The sequence below is a fragment of the Monodelphis domestica genome, chromosome 2, assembly GCF_027887165.1.
Source record: "Monodelphis domestica isolate mMonDom1 chromosome 2, mMonDom1.pri, whole genome shotgun sequence".
Taxonomy (NCBI): Eukaryota; Metazoa; Chordata; class Mammalia; order Didelphimorphia; family Didelphidae; genus Monodelphis; species Monodelphis domestica.
The window spans coordinates 182465679-182486659 of NC_077228.1; the positions used below are offsets into that span (position 1 = coordinate 182465679).

The following is a 20981-nucleotide window of genomic DNA, read 5'->3' on the forward strand; positions in this document are numbered from 1 at the left end:
ACATAGTACAGTTTCTGGCATATAGCAAGCTCTTAATAAATGCTTGTGGCTGAGGACAGAAAGCCAATTCATGGTGATAAAAAAAAGCCCTATGCCTATTTATATGAAAGCACAGGGCCAGGCAATAAAGCATCGCCTGCCCTCAAGGTTCTTCAGTTGACAGAAGGACCAGCACCTCAGCTCAAAAGTAGACCTGTGTAGCAGATGGAGAAACCAAAGCTGACTTACTTTCCTTTAGCTCTCCAAAATCCTAAGCTGCCTACAATGGGTTCATGCCTGGGGAAGGATGATTTTTTTTCTGAATCCAATTCGCTGTTAGTTCCAGCCCTTCAGAACATGGCAAAAACCTTCGGGCCAATCCCCTAAACCTGGAGGGAGGGTCTCTGTGTGAGAAGTTATGGAATTAGGCTGAGTCAAAACAAAAATGGAATTAGGAGCATAAGTGCTGCCATACTGAGTCTGTCTATCCTCTGTTACTGGGCTCCAACATATCTACAAAGGGATATTTTGTGGACAGGCATAATGATCATCTTCAACAGCAAGGGGCACACCTCACCGGCCTCTCTTAACCTGTTTTAACACAGATCCTTAAATCTCCTCCACATTTCTTGAGACTACATATTCTGCTTGCAAAAGTCTGGGAGAAATGAGCCCCAAAAGATTGTTCATAAAAAGGTACGAATTAGGGATCTGTAACCTTGTTTTTAAAAGAATTTTGATCGTTGTATTTCAATATAATTATCTCTTTTTTACTCCTTTGTATTTTATTTTATAAATTGAAAACATTATCTGAGAAAAGCATGGACTCCACAAGATGGCCAAAAGGATCCACAACACACAAAAGTTTAAGAACCTCTGATAAGGTAGACATTGTGCCTTCACATGAACATTTTTAGAGCAGAGAAGGGGTCCATTCACAGTAAATCCCTCAACTTTAGAGACAAAGGAACCTTAGTGGTGGCGACTGTGGGTCTATATCTATTGGGGGTACATATCTACAGTCACATTGCTAGTTGATATCAGAGCTGACCCTACAACTCTATTATACACACACACGCATGCTAGACATAGTCAAGACAAACAAATGACAATTTCTCTCTCTCCTTCCTTCCTTCCTTCCTTCCTTCCTTCCTTCCTTCCTTCCTTCCTTCCTTCCTTCCTTCCTTCCTTCCTTCCTTCCTTCCTTCCTTCCTTCCTTCCTTCCTTTTTTCCTTCCTTCCTTCCTTTTTTCCTTCCTTCCTTCCTTCCTTCCTTCCTTCCTTCCTTCCTTCCTTCCTTCCTTCCTTCCTTCCTTCCTTCCTTCCTTCCTTCCTTCCTTCCTTTCTTCCTTCCTTTCTTCCTTTCTATTTCTTAAGTATCTACTATGTTCCAGGAACTATGCTAAAGAGCAGGGCTACAAAGAATAGTAAAAGATGTGAGAGGAGCTCAGTCTAATGGGGGAGAATACATTCAAGCAGCTAGGAACAAAGAAGTGACAGACAAGGAAGAGGCAGAGGCATGGTAGGTGTTCTTTAAGGTCAGGACAGTAAATCTGCAGACATGTCCATGGGTATATGAGGATCCTGGATTTCAAGGCCAAAGAGAAATGGTCCTGAATTATCCATGCTCCTGGTTGCTTCCATTGTGACTGATCATTGAAAGCTACCTATTCATTTGACTCCAGTTCAGAAGCCAAACATATGGATTAAGTTGGGATATTCTTGGACTGTCATTGTATACTTCAGTGACCTACTGAACTAGAAATAAAATGGAATTACCAACTCCATTAATTAATTGGAAGAAGCCACAGAACAGACGTTGACTTCAGAAACCGATTCGGATTGTGAGGACAAACCTGAGATATCTGTGGTATTCGTACAGAGGGATGGGGATGGGAAGGAGGTCAGAAATGTCTGCACTGGACTCAGTCTAAATCCTGGTATTACTGGTATCACACCCACTACCGGTTGAAGGGAGGGGAGGTGGGGTAGAAAGGGGTGTAACTTCTAGGTAGATGCTGCCAGGATTGAACCTATGGCTCCAGGAAGTCTGAGCCTTTCTAAGCTAACACTTCCAAATTCTAAGCTGTTACCCGGCTCTGGAGGAAAGAGCTGGAAAGGGGGAGGGGAAAAAAAAAAGCCAGGACATAAACTCCAGTTAAATTTAAAAGTCTGGCCAAACTGAGGAGCAGGAAAACCCCAAACATGAAGCAAAAAAGGGGAAAAAGGGGCTTTTTGAGACCCTCATCACCTCTGTCCACAAGACAGCCCACCACAGCCCATGTCAAGCCCTAAGATGATGAAAGCTGCCAACTGTGCTGTGATATGGAGGGCATTTAATTCTAAATCTATCTCCTTTGATGGAGATAATCCATCTGTTTTAGGAGCCAGGATTCAAACGCACACCACGAGCTGTGTTAACACTGCCCGACCTGCCCGTCATCATCTCCCAGATCTCCTGAAGACTTACAGCCACATTTTGTTACTGACCCCCTCTTGTTTTTAGAGTGGATTTGCAGATTTTCTAGAACTACCCATTCAACCCCAAGGGAGAGCAGAAGGATCAAACACACATCTGTCTTCAGTGTCAGAAACTCAAAAACAGCTCCTTAAACTCTCTAGACTCTAATTAGAGGATTCTTCAGAACACTTCCTGGAGCAGATCCAAAATGGATAAAATATGGTAGGTTCCATGGACAGGCAGCTTGGCTTAGGGGCAGCCAAAGACACGGAACAAACCATCGGTCTTCTAGAATCAATTTCAATACATTCAGAGGATAGAAACATGGGATAAATTCCACCTTGATCCTAAAATGCTGGAAATGCTGAGGACGAGGCAGAATTAATCATACAGATGGCTGCTCTCACAGAAAAGTTTACTCAGACAAATACAACTTCCTCTCCAATTTACTTCCCCTCAAGAAGAATGATAGTGTGATATCAAGGGAAGAGTACTGGCCTCGGATGCTGTCTGAGCACTGATGTTTCTTAGCCTTAGTTTACTCATCTATAAAATAGGAGAATTGAGACTTGGAGGAGGATAGAAGGAGAAGGGCCTGGGGCTAGAGGCCCCACCTCAGCAGAACAGGCAAGACCTTTGGCAGAAGGCCACTAGCAAGAGTACTTGTGTCTCTCAGGACTATTGAGAGAAAGCATTTTCCAAACTTCAAAAAGCCATAGAAACATATGATTATCCTCATCATCCTGGGCTAAACTGACTACAGAGCTGAATAATTCCTTCAAAGATTTCAATTACCTGTCAATCCTTATTTCCCAATTTCTTCTTTTCTTTTCTTTCTTTCTTTCTTTCTTTCTTTCTTTCTTTCTTTCTTTCTTTCTTTCTTTCTTTCTTTCTTTCTTTCTTTCTTTCTTTCTTTCTTTCTTTCTTTCTTTCTTTCTTTCTTTCTTTCTTTCTTTCTTTCTTTCTTTCTTTCTTTCTTTCTTTCTTTCTTTCTGTTAAATCCTTACCTTTTGTCCTAGAATTAATACTATGTATTGGTTTTAAGGCAGAAGAGCAGGAAGGGCAAGGTAATGAGGGTTAAGTGAGTTGCCCAGGATCACACAGCTAGGAAGTGTCTGAGGCCATATTTGAACCCAGGACCTCCCATCTCTGACTCTGGTTCTCAATCCACTGAGCCAATGAAATTGGCTTTTGTGATCAATAGGCAAGCCAGAGCAATCCCCTCTAGTAGCATCTCTCATTATCTCTCATTTATCTCCATTATAATTAGGCACCCTCAGGTTCCCCTAGCATCTCTCTAGCAGCCAGAGTCTATTCCAGTTATTACAACAAGAAATAGTTCCACAGATTATCATTCTCTAATACACTTTAGAGCCAAATTGGTTCAACCTCTTCATTTTAGAGGCAACTAGGTGAAACAGTGGATACAGTGCCAGGCCTGGATTTAGGAAGACTCTTCTTCCTAAGTTCAAATCCAGCCTTGGGCATTTACTAGCTAGCTGTGTGACCCTGGGCAAGTTACTTCATCCTGTTTGCCTCCGTTTCTCATTTGTAAAATGAGCTGGAGAAGGAAATGGCAACCCATTCTAGTACCATTGCCAAGAAAACCCCAAAAGGGGTCAACTGAACCCCGAAAGGCTAAGTAATTAATACAAAGTAGTCAGCAATAGATCCACTATTCAAATCCACATCTTCCGATTCTAAATCCGGCTGACCTTTCCACTGTGTTCCCCTGCTTCTCTACCATCAAATTAAAAGGAAGGGCACAGCATCAAGTCTGATCTTGGACAACTCACTGAGGTCTCTTGGAGCCTTGGTTTCTTTCTCAGGAACCTGGATTCAGAGATGGAAGGGGCCCTCCCTGGAAACTGACAGGACTATGAAGTCATTTCCAGTCCTAAATGGCTGCTCCTCTGAATTCCTTCCTTGTACTCCTGGAATGTTCCACTGCCTGCTTCCTCCTTCTCTTGCTAAAACTTCCCAAGTTGTCATCTCTCTCTCTCTCTCAGGACTGGTTTCTCTTATTCGTGGCCTCCAGAGGTCAAGAAATAGTGCTGACCCTAGTCTTAAACAAAGGCCACAACAGTATCCACCTAAGGATTCCCCTCCGGAACACACACTGTCTGTCCCACATAGGATATCACCCCCTAAGCTCTAAGTGGTCTTCTAGAAGAGGAAGACATTGACCACAGGTGCCATTGGCTGGTCAAACACATGGGGAGCCAACATCAGAAGACTTGAGTCAGGTCCTGACTCAAACAGATATTAGTCTAGACAGCTGGGATGAGTCACTTAATCCCTCTGAGTCTCAGTTTACCTTGCTGTGAAACAAGAATAATAAAATTTCCACAGGGGATGGGGGAAGCTGGGTAGCTCAGTAGATTGAGAGCCAGGCCTAGAGATGGGAGGTCCTGGGTTCAAATCTAGCCTCAGACACTTCCCAGCTGTGTGACCCTGGGCAAGTCACTTGACCCCCATTGCCTAGCCCTTACCACTCTTCTGACTTGGAGCCAATACACAGTATTGACTCCAAGACGGAAGGTAAGGGTTATAATAAAAAAAAAAAATCCCACAGGGGAAACAGAAGCAAAGTGTTCTCTCAGTTCTGAGCTGCCATTATTAAAAGAGTAGGGCAGAGGTACAGAAAAGAAAAGAATGAGAAGCAGGAGAAATGAAGAGAGGGAAAGGTGGGGGGAAAGGGACAAAGGAGAGAGGCAGAGTGGGGAAAAGAGATGGAGAGAGCTGTGGGTATATTATATTGAATACGTATATGTGTATAGTCTAGATGTACAATTATCCCTTCCATTTCACAACTTTCCCCATTGCCGTTTCCATGTATCACAGGTCAGCATAAGAAATTAAATGGGGATTTTGGGGGGAATTTTGTGGAAACCGCAGATCACACACGAAGGCAGCAGATGACAGAGAAAAAGTTTAGAAACTCAGAAATGCATAATTAGTTCAAAATTTACAGTAAAAGCACTGTAAACACCCCATAAAAGAAAAAGTTTAAAAAATCCAGAGTGCTCTGATATGAAGGGAGGGAGAAAAAATATGATGAGATTTTCCAGATCACAGGGGTGCCACTCCCCTGACCCCCGTGATGTGGAAAGAATAACTGTACCCAGTATAGAAGAATGTACGTATGTAGGCATGGTTGAAGTGATCAATTCTTTCCCCTGAAAAGAAAGTATAAAAGATTTAGAGCTGGTAGGGACCTTCGAGGCCATTTAGTCCAACCTCTTCACTTTACAAATGAGGAATCTGAAGCCCTGAAAATTTAAGTGAATTTAAGTACTTAAGTACATCAGCCACTGTGCTAAGTCCTTTTTGATTTGAAAGCTGAAAGGACTTTGTAAGTCCTACCTCATCGATCATGGACTCTTAGAGAATGTCAAGAGTTGGAGGAACCTTGGAAGTCATTAGTTCATCCTAATTTTAGAGAAGAAACTAAGAACCCAAGGAGGGCCATGATGTGCCCAAGGGCACACGGCTAGCTTGTGATTTAACCTGCTCATTTATTTTACCAGCAGTGGGAGAGAGAACCCCAAAGGCTGGGGAGCTTCTTCTACCCTCCAGTATATATGACTATATTTCCCCTACTTCTATCTGTCCTAGAACCAGTGTTTCTCTTCTCATTCATTAGCTCTCCAACCTTTTTAAGTCTTCCTTCTCTTTTGCAAACACTTGGACATTCCAGCTTTCCTCAGTCCTTTCCTTCCCTGTTTCTCCTCATCTCATCTCTCTAAATAGCAGTAGAGTGATAACTCTCAGATGCTCCCAGGATAACTTAACTGTTACCGTAGCACTACACAGAGTGGTGATTCACAGAAAGGGAAGTCTCTACAAGCCCTCGAGGCCCTGAGAGTGGTTTCCCAGCTTCTTGACATTACCTCACCACACCTCCTCGTCAATTTTTCCAGCCCTAAAATCCCATGATTTGGAGGAAATTTCAAGGTACCTTTTTTTCTCTAAGTAGATATGGAGTATCCCCCATTTGCATGCCAAAGAATAATAAAAAGAACAGTGAGTAGGGTCTTGAACCTTAAAACATAGACTTCTAAATGCATCTACTTTCCTAAATTTACAACAAGGACTGGACTTGATTTTTCCAGACCTCTTTACACATGAATCTCCTTCATATACTTTATGGTAGAACCAAATTATTCTGTATACACCATACTTTGTCATCTCCCACCACCGTATCAGCTGGTCCTTATGCTTGTAATGTACATCTTCCTAGGCACTTTTAGAATCCTTTGTGTTCTTTGAGGATAAATTCAAAGGCCACCTTTTTACATGAAGCCTTTCCTGATTTCCCCAGCTGCTAGTTCCTTCTCCTCAAAATTACCTTGTATAGATTTCATGCCTATCTACATACGTGTTCCTCAACTAGATTATAAACTTCTCAAGGCCATGAATGGATTCATTTTTGTCTTTGTATTCCCAGCACTGGGATATATAGTAAGTGCTTAATAAGGGCATGTGGATTGACTGATTGGTTGGTATGTAGGAGAGACAGGAAAAAAATTAGACTATAGCAATGGTCCTCCAAGTATGGTTTGGGGGCCCTTGGGATCTCCAAATCCCTTTCAAGAAAGTCAACAAGGTCAAAACTATTTTTTACAACAAACTAAGATGTTTTAATCTTCACTATGGTAAAAATATAGATAAGCATAATCCTTTTGAATAAAAGCTCTTGAGAAAAGGGCCCTTAAAATTTTTTAAGAGTACAAAAGTGGATAAAAAAATTTCAGAACCACTGGGCTAAAGAGATTGCTGGAGAAGAGGGTATTTCAGCACATTCTGATGATCTCTCCTCAATCATGCTTCTGTGGATTCTCAAAGGAGAGGAGCATTGAGGATGTATGGAGATATATCCTTCCTTTGGGGATGTGGGGGGACGATGCTGCTGTTCTTAGATCCATGAGAAGTCCCTTTCTCTAGCCAATTTAGCAGCTTCCCTCAGAATGGGGCGAGAAAAGCAAATGAAGCATTGAGCTCTCCAGAAGAATGGATGACAGAAGGGGAGCTGAGCCAGGAGCTCAGGGCCTGCCCATCCTCTCAGAGATCAGACTCCAAGAGAGAGTGGAGGCAATAGGAACTGAGAACACCAGGCCAATGCACAAAAACACATGAGACAGCAAGGTGGAGCATTCAGAGAGAACTGGGCTTAAAGTAAGGATTTTGTTTCAAACTCTAGCTCTTCCACCTCTAGTTGGGGGAACAAAGTCCCACATAGCAATCTTTATTTCCATATTGAAAAAATATGTGTATGTGTGTATATATGCAGATATAAAAATATATAATAATAATATATATAATATAGGTTTTAAATCTTAATGGAAACAATTGCTAAATTTCATTTAGAGTTTAGTGAAAATAAAGATGTCATCCCCCCTCCTCCCCCCATTATTCAAGTTTAGGAACCCACTAAAATCTGCCTATGAATCCCCAGTTAAGTACTCCTGATCTAGCTGGATAAGCAAAAATGCATGTAAAAGAATTCTAAAATGATCTCTGAGACCATAAATTGCCAACTACAAATACCAGGGGAGTTCTGAGAAGGCAGGGAGCCGTGTGGACCTGGATTTCACTGCTGGAAGGTAGGTACCCTTGGAAAATGTGGCCCTTTAAAAACCCCCATTAGTCATTAAAATCTTCCTCTAAATTAGTTTATTGGAAAGGCTAGTAGGATTAAAAAGGAATGGAACATAAGATGAAGTCTGGGTGTAGGGAGAGGGAGGTCTGGATATACCCAAGTCAAACTTAAAGGAGGCAAAGCTGGCCAGGATGCTGTGGTTCTGGAACATTAGCAGCACAGGTGAGCATGAAGATGCTTGGCCTGGAGTAGGGAAGAGCTATGGAAGGGGGAAGATAGAAGGGTACCAAAAAGGAACACATAGATAAAGGTCTCCATTTCTAAAGAAAGGCACAATGTAAAGTCAGAATTTTATCAACAATAGAACTGAAAGGGTCCCTTAGAGGTCACTGAATCCCAAACTCTCATTTTACCGATGTGGAAATGGAGGCCTCAAGTGACTTGCCCAAGGTCTCTGAGCTCCAAGTTGAAAAGTCAGAAAGTTTTATTCTGCCCCCCACCCCCAACTTCTGCAGAGAAAGACTATTTATCTCATTCAGATGAACTGAGCTGAAAAGAAGGCAATAGCTGCGATCTAATTCTAGCCTGCTCAAAAAAACCTTTTATAAATTCATTTCTCGTCCTCAGACAAATAGTTGCAAACCTGTTGATTAGAGGCAGGGTTCTGTCTGCATTTGCCAGGAGAAAAGATTGCTCTGATGTTTCTCCTTTCCGAACTGGGCAGGTCAGAACACTGTTCCCACCCACATGGATTTTCAAAGTCAAAAAGTAATTTGCATCAGTGGAAAAAAACTCATTTCAGAGGCCGTGTAAATGGGGGCTGACAGTGCATTCTTGGGACGTGATCAAGGGAACCGGCTTTCCAGCCCAGCGGGATGATGGGTCAGAGAACTGAGCAGCTCCCAAAAGGCCGAGGGGACCGACTGCCAGGCAAAGGTTGGGGAGGAGCCTCCTCTGACGCTGTGCCACGGATGCAAGGGTCCTTTCCAAAAAGCCTCGCCAGGTCCCAGGCGCACCGGCTGGAGATGGTCGCCATAGTGATGGAAGGCCCACATCTGCATCCCTCCCTCTCTCCCCTCGCCTCTGTTGGTGTCTGCGTGAGGCTATTTCTGAAGATTTGTGAGATTCACTACAATAGAAGGGTCCCCCATCTGGGAGGGGCCTCAGACCCTTCTGGGAGGGGATCCCCGAATCCTTAAACATTCTAAGCACCATCACTTCTACCTTTATTCATCAAAGGTGTCTTCTGTAGCCTGGACAAATACGGTCTTTGGCACATACGCATGATGATTTCTCAAACTTAAGTCGTATTACAGTGACAATAAAATGCTGATTTATATAAAAACATTCCTGAATTTGTAGTAGCATTCCGTCATCACATATTCTCTCAATTTAAGGATAATAATCTGGCACAGTAGAAAGTACTGGTTCTGAAGTCAGAGAATGTGGGTTCAAATCTCACGTCTTACACGTACCAGCTGTGTGACTCTGGGTAAGTAGTCACTTAATGCCTCTGGGCCTCAGTTTCTCCATCTGTAAAATGAAGAGGTTGGACCAGAGAATTTCTAGAGATAGCCAGGTGGTGCAGTGGATAAAGTGCTGGGCCTCGAGTCAAGGAAAGCCTGAGTTGAAATCTGGCTTCAGATACATGAGAAATATAGGACTCATAGAAAGTCACTGCCGTATACCTCAGTTTCCTCAACTCTAAAATGGGAATAATAATAGCACCTACCTCTCAAGAGTTGTTGGGAGGATAAATTGAAATAATTATTTGTAAAAAGTGCTTAGGAGAGCATCTGGCATGTAGTGTATTCTGACATATAAATGCTTATTCTCTTCCCCTTCCTTTCTGAGATCCTTCCTTACTCTAATTCCTATGAAAAATCAGTTATTTTGTGGGGAATGGGGTCTATGAATTTTTTTAATGCTAAAAAGGGAGTTCTCATGTTTCAATTGACTAAGATGCATTTACTGACTTCCCTGGCCTTGGAATAGTGGGAGAAATTTCCTGACTGCCCAAATTTGAACCTAAAGAGCCTCATTATACATTGTCATTTGTTCTTGGGTGGTACAGAGGATAGAGTGCCAGGAACAGAGTCAGAAAGACTGGATTTTCAATTCAGCCTCATACACTTACTAGCTGTGTGACCCTGGGAAAGTCACTGTACCCTATTTGCCTCAGTTTCCTCATCTGTAAAGTAAGCAGGAAAAGAAAATGGCAAATCACTCCAATATCTTTGCCAAAAAATCCAAACTCCAATGGGGTCATATAGCATTGGAGATGACTGAAAAATAACTGAACAAATGTTCTTAATAGGGAAGGCAGAATCATGAGGATTGGGATATAGTAGATAAAAAAGAAATTCAACAGAGATACACTCCTTCAAGTCTTTCAAGGTCCCCTGCCATTTCTACATTCTTGCAGATCTAGGTCATATGTTTCCAAGATGAGGCCTTGGCTCATATGCAGACTGCCATATGCAAAGCTTGGCAATGGGTACTGCTCAATTGTGGAAAGCATTTGTTGAAAACAAATTCGCGTAACAAATATTGAATAAATGCTTACTATGGGCAGAGTATTAAGGGGGAATATAGAGAAGAATAGACATAATGGCTGCCTGTTCCAAAGTTCATAAACTAGCGGGGTAAGGCACGTCCACAAATAACAAAATTCAATCAGGTAGGAAGGGTAAGTACCATAAATAAAGTGCCTGAGGGGCTTGTTCAGAAGAGGGAGAAGTTCTGCCTGTGAAGATCAGGAAAAGGCAGAAACAGGCTTTGAAGGAAGAGTTAGATTTTTATAGATGATGGGGGTATTCCATGAAAAAGAAACAATATGAGAAAACACATGAGGGAATGAAATGGTGCTGTTGACAGAAAAACTGAATCTGGGAAGAAGAAATGGTTGGGTTGAGATAATGAATAAATATAAATATAAATGAATAATAAATAAATATATGAAGTTTGACATTCAGAAAACTATGCCCAATAGTCACTTGGAAATATAGGATTAGAGAGCTTTAGAGAAGTGAGGACTAGAAACAGGATTTCAGGAATCACCCAAATACAAGTGATGGCGGAAGCCAAGGAAGTTCATGAGATCATCAATGGAGAGAACTCAGATGGAAAAAAAGAAGGCTAAGAGCAGAACCTTAAGGCAGGGCAGTGTTCAGAGGGCATGAGACAGAGAAACCACTGATGAAGAAGAGAAAAAGAATGGTCACAGGGACAGTGCTGTATCCAATTAGCCAAGGGAAGAGAGTGATTTAGGAAGAAGGTACTGGTAACAGAACTGTAGGTAGATTAGTGGAGTCCAGAAGATAAAGACTGAGGAATGGCTACTGGATGGTGAGATATATGGTGGATTTACAGGCAGTGGTTTAAATAACCATGGTTAAAATCCTACCTCTGTCACTTACTAGTTGTATGACCCTGGATGAGTCATACTATGTCTGGACCTCAATTTCTTCATCTGGAAAATGAGAGGCTTGGATAAGACGTCCTTTGGAGCAATCCAAAGTCACTAATCACTTTCCACATAGGCATTTTAATAACAAAGTTGAGAAGCAAACACATCTCAACACACACAAACATATTATTCTCAGAAAATACTTCCCATTCAGTAGCTTCTGACACAGGAAGCATGCAAAATCACCCTATCAATCAAAATGACAAAAATGTCTGCTGAATCCTTCAAATTCTCCTTTACGCAAAATGCCACACAGCCAGTGCATCTCAGGAATGTGACGAACTTTCTACAAGCAATGAAATCCAACAGTTCACCAGTGGTCAAGAAGGAGTCATCCATATGCTCCTTATAAGCCAGTGGGCATGGCTGACAGCTTTTTAGGACATCCTGTTCCCAGAGAACCCCTATGGGGCTGTTTCCTGTAAGTTGGTAAAATTTAAAAGGAATAGGAAACCAAGGAAGGAAGAAAAAAAAAAGAGGGAAGATGAGGCCAGTGAAGCATTGAAGAGGTGGGGGAAGAGTTAGGGAAAGAATCAAGGTCTCCCCAGGCAGCTTTCTTGGCCTATCAAAATAATAAATGGAACTAGGCTTTAACTGTAGAGCGGGCGCCAAAGTTAGCTTAGGAGACCACAGTGTTTCCTGTATCTTGGGAGACAGGGAAGTAACATGGAGACAATGCATGCTTAAACAGACTCTGACTCAAATACGGGGAGATGTTTGGTTCCCTTCCAAAAAACCTTAGCCACCATGAGATATCTCTTTCAGTCCTCTGCAATGGATCTCCCTGGACGACACCAGATAAAGAGGCAATTTATCATGTGGCTGAAGGTTGTACGTAAAGCATTATCTGTCTTCCACAAGGATCTGCAGAGGCTGTGCGAGGCCCCTGGCTGGGCAGGATGACCCATGCGCCTCCATTTTGAGATGCCATAGCAACATGGAAATTAACAAGGAGCGAACTATTAAATGAATAATTTACTGATTTCATAAGAACCTGTCTTGCAATTTATAGTTCTATTATCTTTCCTACCCATGTCTTAACTCCTTTGTATAAAGACGGCAATCAAGCTGAATAACATTTGAGAATCTAATAAGCATATAAAACTCCCTGCTCAAGCAGAAAGGTATAGATTGATTTTGATGGTAGTTGTGTTCCCTTGAGGTCAAATCCCATTACAGCTGTCTTCTCCAACCTCCGCACCTCCCCTCCCCTTTCTGTAAATGGGAGGGGGAGAGGGAGGGATTAGGATGAAGATGGCCTCCATTAAGCTTTATGTTTTTCAAACAGAAATGTTTTTCTTCTTAGGGAAATTCAAAGCCAATCAAGGAAGAGTTGAGTGGCATTCAATAGTATCATGTGAAAGAAATATCACCGTCTTCAATCTACCAATTGTCACTTGAAAAATCCCCGAAGAGACCTTGTTACTAGCAAAGGAAAGGGGGAAAAGGGCTAAGTATAGCTTCAATGACAATTGTAGTAGAGAAACGTTATTTTAAAAGACTTTCAATATCATCAGTGATACCATTTCAGTGGCAGAAACACATCTTGTCACTCAGTCTCAATTTAAAGGATATTTATGAAGACAATACAAAAGCGAGCAGACTTATTTGCCAACTTATTTATTTGGGTAGACTAGGTTACAGATTATCTCGAGTCTGTGCTTTTCTATAGAACAGATATTTCCATTTGAGACGCATTACCCACCAGAGAAAGAAGAGAGCTCCCATCCTGCCAACTGCTTCTGTCTGGTTTAGAAGCGGTACCAAAGAAAACAGCGAATTATATGAAAATATGAACTTCGTCGCCTTATTGCTGAGAACCCCAAATTCTTTGGTCCTAAGTAATAGTTAACTGCAGGAAAAGGAAGGGGGCTGCCTAGTTAGAGATTATGTAAACCACAGCCACAGTAACAATAAATAACTGTGAGCCTTTTGAGAGAGTTCACTGTTATCTCCTACACCCCCGGCAATCCCTTTCTTTACCTTCCTGCCAGTTATGGTGACTTAACAAAATCCTGGACTGGTAGCTGTTTCTCCTCTATTGATCCACTGCTCCTGCCCTCTGAAAAGCAAGGGGCTTTCAGCATACAGGTCTAGGGATCTGTCTCCTCATTGATGCTAGTGGAAGCCAGGGATTATATCTTCTATAGACACTGTGCAGTAAACAGCACCTTGCAGCAACTCCTAAGGGTTCTGCCACGGACGACCAGAATTACAGAATGAAGTGAATGAGGATAGAGAGGCTTAAAACTCAAAACTTACAAGGGCAAATTTTAACCTGCACAAGTTTCAGGGAACTGCTATGAAAGACAGGTTGGCTGAATGGGTTTAATGTATTCATTCAGAAAATATAGGATTTTTGTTTTTCTACTAGCAACAATGCAATGATCCAGGACAATTGTGAGGGACTTATAAGAAAGAATGCTATCCATATTCAGAGGAAGAACTGTGGGAGCAGAAACACAGAAGAAAAACAAGTGCTTGATCACATGGGTCGATGGGGATATGATTGGGGATGTAGACTCTAAAAGATCACCTTAGTGCACACATCAACAATATGGAAATAGGTCTTGATCAATGGCACATGTAAAACCCAGTGGAGTTACTTGTTGCCTATGGGAGGGGGTGGGGGAAGGGGAGGGAAAGAATATGAATCTTGTAACCATGGAAAAATCTTCTAAATTAATTAATTAAAATTTTCTAAAACTTGAAAAAAAAGAAAACAAAAAGAAAATATAGGATTTTTGTTTTACTTCAAAATGCTCTCCTTTGAGATCTGAAGTTCAAATCTGACCTCAGACACTTCCTAGCTGTGTGACCCTGGGTAAGTCACTTAACCCCTATTGCCTAGTGTTGTAAGGGATGTTACCAGGAACAGGAAATCCTGAAAACCAGAAAGTCATACAAGGAAAACCAGTAAGTCCTGGAGAGCAAGAGGGATTCCAGAACTTTGGGGGAAGAGAGGCTGTTGCTTTTCCCTAACAGTCAGGGGAGAGCCCAGAGGGTTTTCAGTCTGGTTATTCTGGGGTAGACCCAGAGAGCCAGTGATTCCCTCTCCTGTGGGCTTTCCTTGAGATTCTGCCCATCACAGCTGCTGCTGAGGAGTGAATGTTCAACATCCACAACATCACCAACAAGCTGGTGACTTCCTACTGAGACTGCTGATTGACCTAAAGAAGGACTCCAGTTGTGTGAGATCTACTTTGGCCTTGTTCTTGCCCTTACCAAACCCTCCCTAATCTTGATTAATAATCTAAGGAGTTAGTTTAGAATAGTTATAGGAAGTTATAAGGGTTTAATCTCTGATTTGTGGTTAATGTTAGTTATTCCCTGAACCTCTTTCCCTTCTCCCTTTAGTATAATAAACCTGTTATTTTGCTATATATTTATAGTTTTGAAACCTTATTCTACCCACCTATTATACTAGCCCTTACTACTCTTCTGCCTTGGAACCAATATACAGTATTGATTCTCAAAGGGTAAAATAAAATAAAATAAAATAAAATAAAATAAAATAAAATAAAATGCTCCCTTTTCCTCCACTATTTATAATGCATCATCTCTGCCACTGAGGTCTGGACCTCATCCAGGTACTAGGTAAATATAGGCCTGTTAAATCCTGCTCAACCAATTCCCATCTCAAAGGCCTGAATATATGGAGGGTAGGGGTGGGAACAGAAACAGAAAAATTAAGTGACTTACCTGGGATAACACAATTGAAACTAGTGTTTCAACCAGGATTCAATTACAGGTCCTTCCTGCCTGCCTACCTGTCCAATATTTCTTATCATATCATGTTAATAATACATTTAAGATAATTGTTATATAGAGAGTAGAAAGAAAAAAAAGCCAATTATCTTTGGTGTATAAGGCTAAGAGTAAAGGGTTATTGATTGGGGATGTTATTTTCTTGATAGCGCCTCAAAATTTACAAGTGTTTATATATATATATATACATATATATGTTTTATATATGTGCATGTGTGTTTCTTTGACTTACTGAGTCTCATAGGAACTCTGGGGGGTAAGTCATATAGGAATTATCACTCCATTTGGAGGAGATAAGGCTGCAAGGCAAAGCAAAGACTGGACATGAGTAACAGAAGAGGCACGTTAGATGTTTACTAGGAAAGGGTAGAGGAATCCAGGTGAAGTTAAGATAGGGAAAGTTGGGGGCTTTTTGAAATCTGCTTTGATTCTTAACTACTACATCAAAAATAAATGATCAAAACTCAAAATAGGATGGAGGGAGGACACCCAGATGGTAAATGGCCCAAATACCACATAAATATAGCTTCCTCAGATACCACCACTATTATTTCTTACTTCTTCCTCCTCTTCCTTTTCCTTCTTCCTCCTCCTCCTCCTTCTCTTTCTCCTCTTCTTTCTTTTTCTCCTCCTCCTCCTTCTCCTATTCCTCCCTAAATTTCCATCTTAGAATAAATATTGTTCTATCAGTTCCAAGGCAGAAGAGTGGTAAAGGCTAGGCAAAGGAGGGTGGGGAGGGGAGTGACTTATCCAGGATCACACAGATGGAAAATGTCTGAGGCCAGATTTGACCCTAGGATTCCCCATCTTTAGGCTTGGATCCCAATTCACTGAGCTACCCAGATGCCCCCAACATTTACTTCTTCTTAAAGGAATGGAGTCTATTTTCAAGGGGATGGGAGGAGAGGTCTTAAAAAGAAATCTATACAAGCAATCAAAAACACTGAGCAGAATAAGAAGCTGAGGGGGTCTCCTAGATCACATGGTAAACTGAGTAAATCATGACTGTCTTCAAGAAATATTTGGCTCAATGAACACAAATTTTTAACATTGAAAGAAGCTGTCCTATATATAAAACATAATTTAGATTTCATAAGTTTTGAGGGATCATCTGATCCAACCCTGTCACATTTAAGATAGAAAACACATCCCCTGAAAGGTAGTGACTAGTCCAAGGTCAAAAAGCAAATTAACAGAAGGTTTGAAAATGGAAGTCTGGTCTCCTGTTTCTCAATGTAGACCTCTTTCACCTCAGTGGTTTTTAAGAGCATATGGGTGACTTATTCCATGACTTTTCTTCCTTCTAGGAAGGAAGCAAAATATTCCAAACGTGTGGATTCCAGAGGGATTACATGGTACTTTGTGAAATTATACTCAATAAAGTTAAAGGAAATACATTAGTGCAACTTAAAACAACCACAATAAGAATGGAAGAAGTATATATAATTAATAAAAAGAGAGCTGATCATGGATACCTAAAGATGTGAGTTCAAATCTCAATTCTTACATAATGGCTATGTGACTTTGGACAAATTGTTTTAGGCAACACTCTAATATTCAATTGTAGAGAAGGTGTCAACCTGCATTAATGGAAGGAATTTCCTATTCTAATGCAATCATAGGTCCACTTCCTATTTATATTCCTAACTGTAATAGCTGGCATTTAGATGTTTTAAAATTCTACGAGAGAGAGAGAGAGAGAGAGAGAGAGAGAGAGAGAGAGAGAGAGAGAGAGAGAGAGAGAGAGAGAGAGAGAGAGAGAGAGAGAGAGAGAGAGAGAAGAGAGAGAGAAAGAACAAGAGGGAGGGATAGAGAAAGAAAGAGAATGAGAGAGAGAGAGAGAGAGAGAGAGAGAGAGAGGCAGAGAGAGAGAGAGAGAGAATGAGAGGGAGGGAGAGAGAAGAAGAGAGAGAGAAAGAACAAGAGGGAGGGATAGAGAAAGAAAGAGAATGAGAGAGAGAGAGAGAGAGAGGCAGAGAGAGAGAGAGAGAGAATGAGAGGGAGGGAGAGAGAAGAAGAGAGAGAGAAAGAACAAGAGGGAGGGATAGAGAAAGAAAGAGAATGAGAGAGAGAGAGAGAGAGGCAGAGAGAGAGAGAGAGAGAGAGAGAGAGAGAATGAGAGGGAGGGAGAGAGAAGAAGAAGAGAGAGAAAGAACAAGAGGGAGGGATAGAGAAAGAAAGAGAATGAGAGAGAGAGAGAGAGAGAGAGAGAGAGAGAGAGAGAGAGAATGCCAACCATCCTGAAATCTAGATCCCATCAATCCTCCCATGTCTTTAATTTACAAAACTCCTTGGCTTAAAAGTAGAATGCAAGCACCTTGTAGATAGGAACTGTTTCATTTTGCCTTGATATCCCCAGTGCCTAGTACAGTGTACTGCACATGGCAGGATGGCAGGTACTGACTAAATGTTTATTAATTAAAAATGAAAGGCACCACTGCAGCTCCCTCACTCCTGCACCACTCTCCTCATAGCAGGCTATAGGCTCCTGTTTAGAGATGTCCTGGGAAAATGGGAGGGATTTCTTCACAAGATCCAATCCAAGTTGCACTGATCCAAGAGCTCTACTTTGTATATTCCTAGTTCCTTGGCCACTGGGTGGGTGTACATTGCATGAATACTCATGGCCTGGCACGGCATCTTCCCTTACACGAGTTAAACTGCTATGAGGTTGCATCCAGAATGAGGTGATGTTGCCTAAAATGCTCTTGTTGGATGATGAGTCATGTGATTAAAAACAGGCAAAAAAAAAAAAGGCTGTAAATACTTGTGCTCCCTTCAGGCGTGATTCCTTGAGGTAACTGGAGAAGAGCTGAAGGTGAGCTGGGTGGAGGGGTTGTGGGGTGATAGGCTTTTTTTTTTTTTTTGCTGTTGAAAACTGCTAAGGAGGCCAGGATGGGGTCTGGTCCTTATTTTCATGTTTGAAGGGAAGGAAGCATGATCTCTTTCTTTCCAGAAGCTCCAAGTACTTCCCACAAATGATTTAAGCCTGTACATATCATCCATCCTACCTGCAGTACTTCAGACGGTCTATACTTTCCTTGGTGTGGCTACTCCCTCTTCTGAGGCAGAATGAATAAATGAATGAGCAAATGAATGAAAAAAAATAGCTAAATGTTTACTACGTGCTGTGCTCACATTCTAAAAGAGGGAGAACAAGACAGTTTCAGTGGCAAGGCAGAAAGAAAAGTTTCATGGTGTGTAGGGTGTGAGGGCCTAGCAGATGGTGGTGGTGGTGGTGTAGTTTTTTAAAAAGTTATTTCTTCAGATAAAACCATATCCATTTCTGATGATTTGCCAGGACTTTAGAGCACAGAACAGTTCTTTTGCAATCTTCAATAGCCAAGGGGACTGGCAAATCTACAGAGCTTGGATGTTCCTGTTGTTCAGTCATTTCGGTTATGCTTAATTCTCCCTGTCCCCATTTGAGGTTTTCTTGGCAAAGATAGTAGAGTGGTTTGCCATTTCCTTTTTAAACCCTTAGCCTCCATATTAAAGTGTATTGGTTACAAGGAAGAAGAGTGGGAAGGGCTAGGCAATGAGGGTTAAGTAACTTGCCCAGGGTCTGAAGTCACATTTGAACCCAGGACCTCCCATCTCTCCACCTGGCTCTTAATCTAATGAGCCACGTAGCTATTCCCTATCATTTTCTTTTGATAGATGAGGAAACTGCAGCAAACAGGGGTAAGTGACTTGCCCAGGGTCACCTAGCTAATAGGTTTCTGAGACCAGACTAGTCTTCCTGACTCCAGACCTGGACCTCTATTTGTTGATGCATCTGTACAAAGGTCAGTCCCCTGGATGGTGGCTACTGGGGCTGGGCTGGTTGTCCCTTTATGATTTAACAGGTGATTTTCTTGTGGCCCATATAATTCATTACAGGACGCCAACGTTTTGGAGATGTCGTACCACCATTAGTAAGACTGATCTCTCCACAGTCAGCTCCACAGTCCAGGTGGAGGCCCAACGTGAAGCCTTCCAAGCCATAGGAGGACCTGCTGGCACTTTCATTCTATTGCCATGGGGTATGAGAAGCTACAGTGGATATTCTCTCTGCTGGGCTAAGGCAGCAGAGTGCAACTTATGGAGAATACTTATAAGTACTGCACAATAAAAGTGTGTACCTTGTGTTTCTATTCACTTATATCCTGATGACACTTATAAGTCTCCACTCGTAGTTGTACTTAAAAAAAAAGTCTGATAAAAGAGGTTTATAAGTTATATTTCCAGCCTCTCCAATGGGCAAGACTCTGAAGGGAGACAGCACAGATTCCAATGCCCTGAGTAAGGGGAGGCAAAGGTTTCCTACTGTGAAATTAGAATCAGTTACCCTAAAAACTACAACCCCCAGGGTTTTTTTTTCATGGTAATTTATATACAAAAGGAGAAAGAGTGAAAGTAAGAAAATCGTAGAAAGTAGATATTTACTCTGACCTGTCTGAACCAGGTAGGGCTTAAGAAGCCCCAGCAAAGGGGGCCCAGAGGTCAATTAAAACAAGGGTTTTAGCCATGAGGCCTCCTCCAAGAAGAGGGGTATCTCCAGAACAAGCCAGGGAAAGGAGTCAGTCTTTTTCACTCACCCACATGGTAGTCCTAAGGGAAAATTCAAGAGTAGTCAGAGGTCCTGAAGCGCCTTCAAGTCAGGTCCCAAGGTGAAAAACCTGGTCACAGGAAGTTCTTGCCACTTTTAAAGACCTTTCCTTATGTCACTTCCTGTGCCTTCCTTCCACTTTACGTGGACCAATTATAGTCTATACACTTTTTTAGGACTCCAAGCTTAATAGAGTTAGTGGGTAGCTCTGACCTTCAGGGAAAGCAGGGTTGCTGGATTAACACAGCTGGGATATCAGAATTAGTTAACCCAATTCCATTCCTAGTCTTCTCATTACTAGCACAAATAGAAATTAAATCTGGAAGTATGTGAGAGGACCAGAATTAAAAAGGAGAGGGTTTGACACTGGGTGGGGTATCCCCAGACCATTTGATTTTTCTTTAGAAGACATTAATGGGGCAGGTCGATGGCTCAGCGGATTGAGAGCCAGGTCCAGAGTCAGGAGGTTCTGTGTTCCAATCTGGCCTCAGATACTTCCTAGCTGTGTGAATCTAGGCAAGTCACTTAACCCCCATTGCCTAGCCCTTAAAGTCCTTCTGCCTTTGAACTAAAACACAATATTGAATTTTAAGATGGAAGGTAAGGGTTTAAAAAAAAAAAGTCTACATCAATTCACTTTCTTATAGGAACAAAAGGGGTTAAAAAGGGGAAGGGAATGAGGAGAGCCCTGTTTCATTTAATGACTTGGATGTTTGATCAAGGTTGCTTTCAGAGCACAGATGCAAAGCACTACTGGGACGTCAAAAGGAAGACCACTTCTCAATGGCAATGTCAAGTACACCGGAGCAGTCCTCCTTAGAAGTCAGAGTTCTGTAGTGCTGCCAGACTCTGAATCCATTAACAATCAGTTGTCTGGAGGAAGCTTCATCTCAGTGGTGGTTTAATTAAAAAAAAAAATATATATATATATATATGATAGAGAGAAAAATTCCATCCTGTTGATCCCTCATAGATCACCTCGGTTGGGTTTATCTCTTCAGATTTCCAAATAAACCACTAACTTACAGATCTGAGACCACCTGCCACTCAATCATAAGGAGGGGGTCCCAAGAGGACGGGATTCTTCCTGGCTGCAAAAGGGAATAAGGGTC

At 41.8% G+C, this 20981-nt stretch overlaps 1 protein-coding gene and 1 long non-coding RNA gene across 22 annotated transcripts in view; one reads left to right on the forward strand and one right to left on the reverse strand.

The window, feature by feature from the left end:
- Positions 1-20981, reverse strand: part of MSI2 (musashi RNA binding protein 2) — a 553967-nt gene that overhangs the window by 249012 nt on the left and 283974 nt on the right. The gene's annotated exons all lie outside the window — the stretch shown is intronic.
- LOC103099466 (uncharacterized) lies at positions 14461-19673 on the forward strand. The gene is made up of 4 exons (XR_008916329.1): positions 14461-14701; positions 16586-16761; positions 18939-19066; positions 19161-19673. It is a non-coding gene; the product is annotated as an uncharacterized LOC103099466 (long non-coding RNA).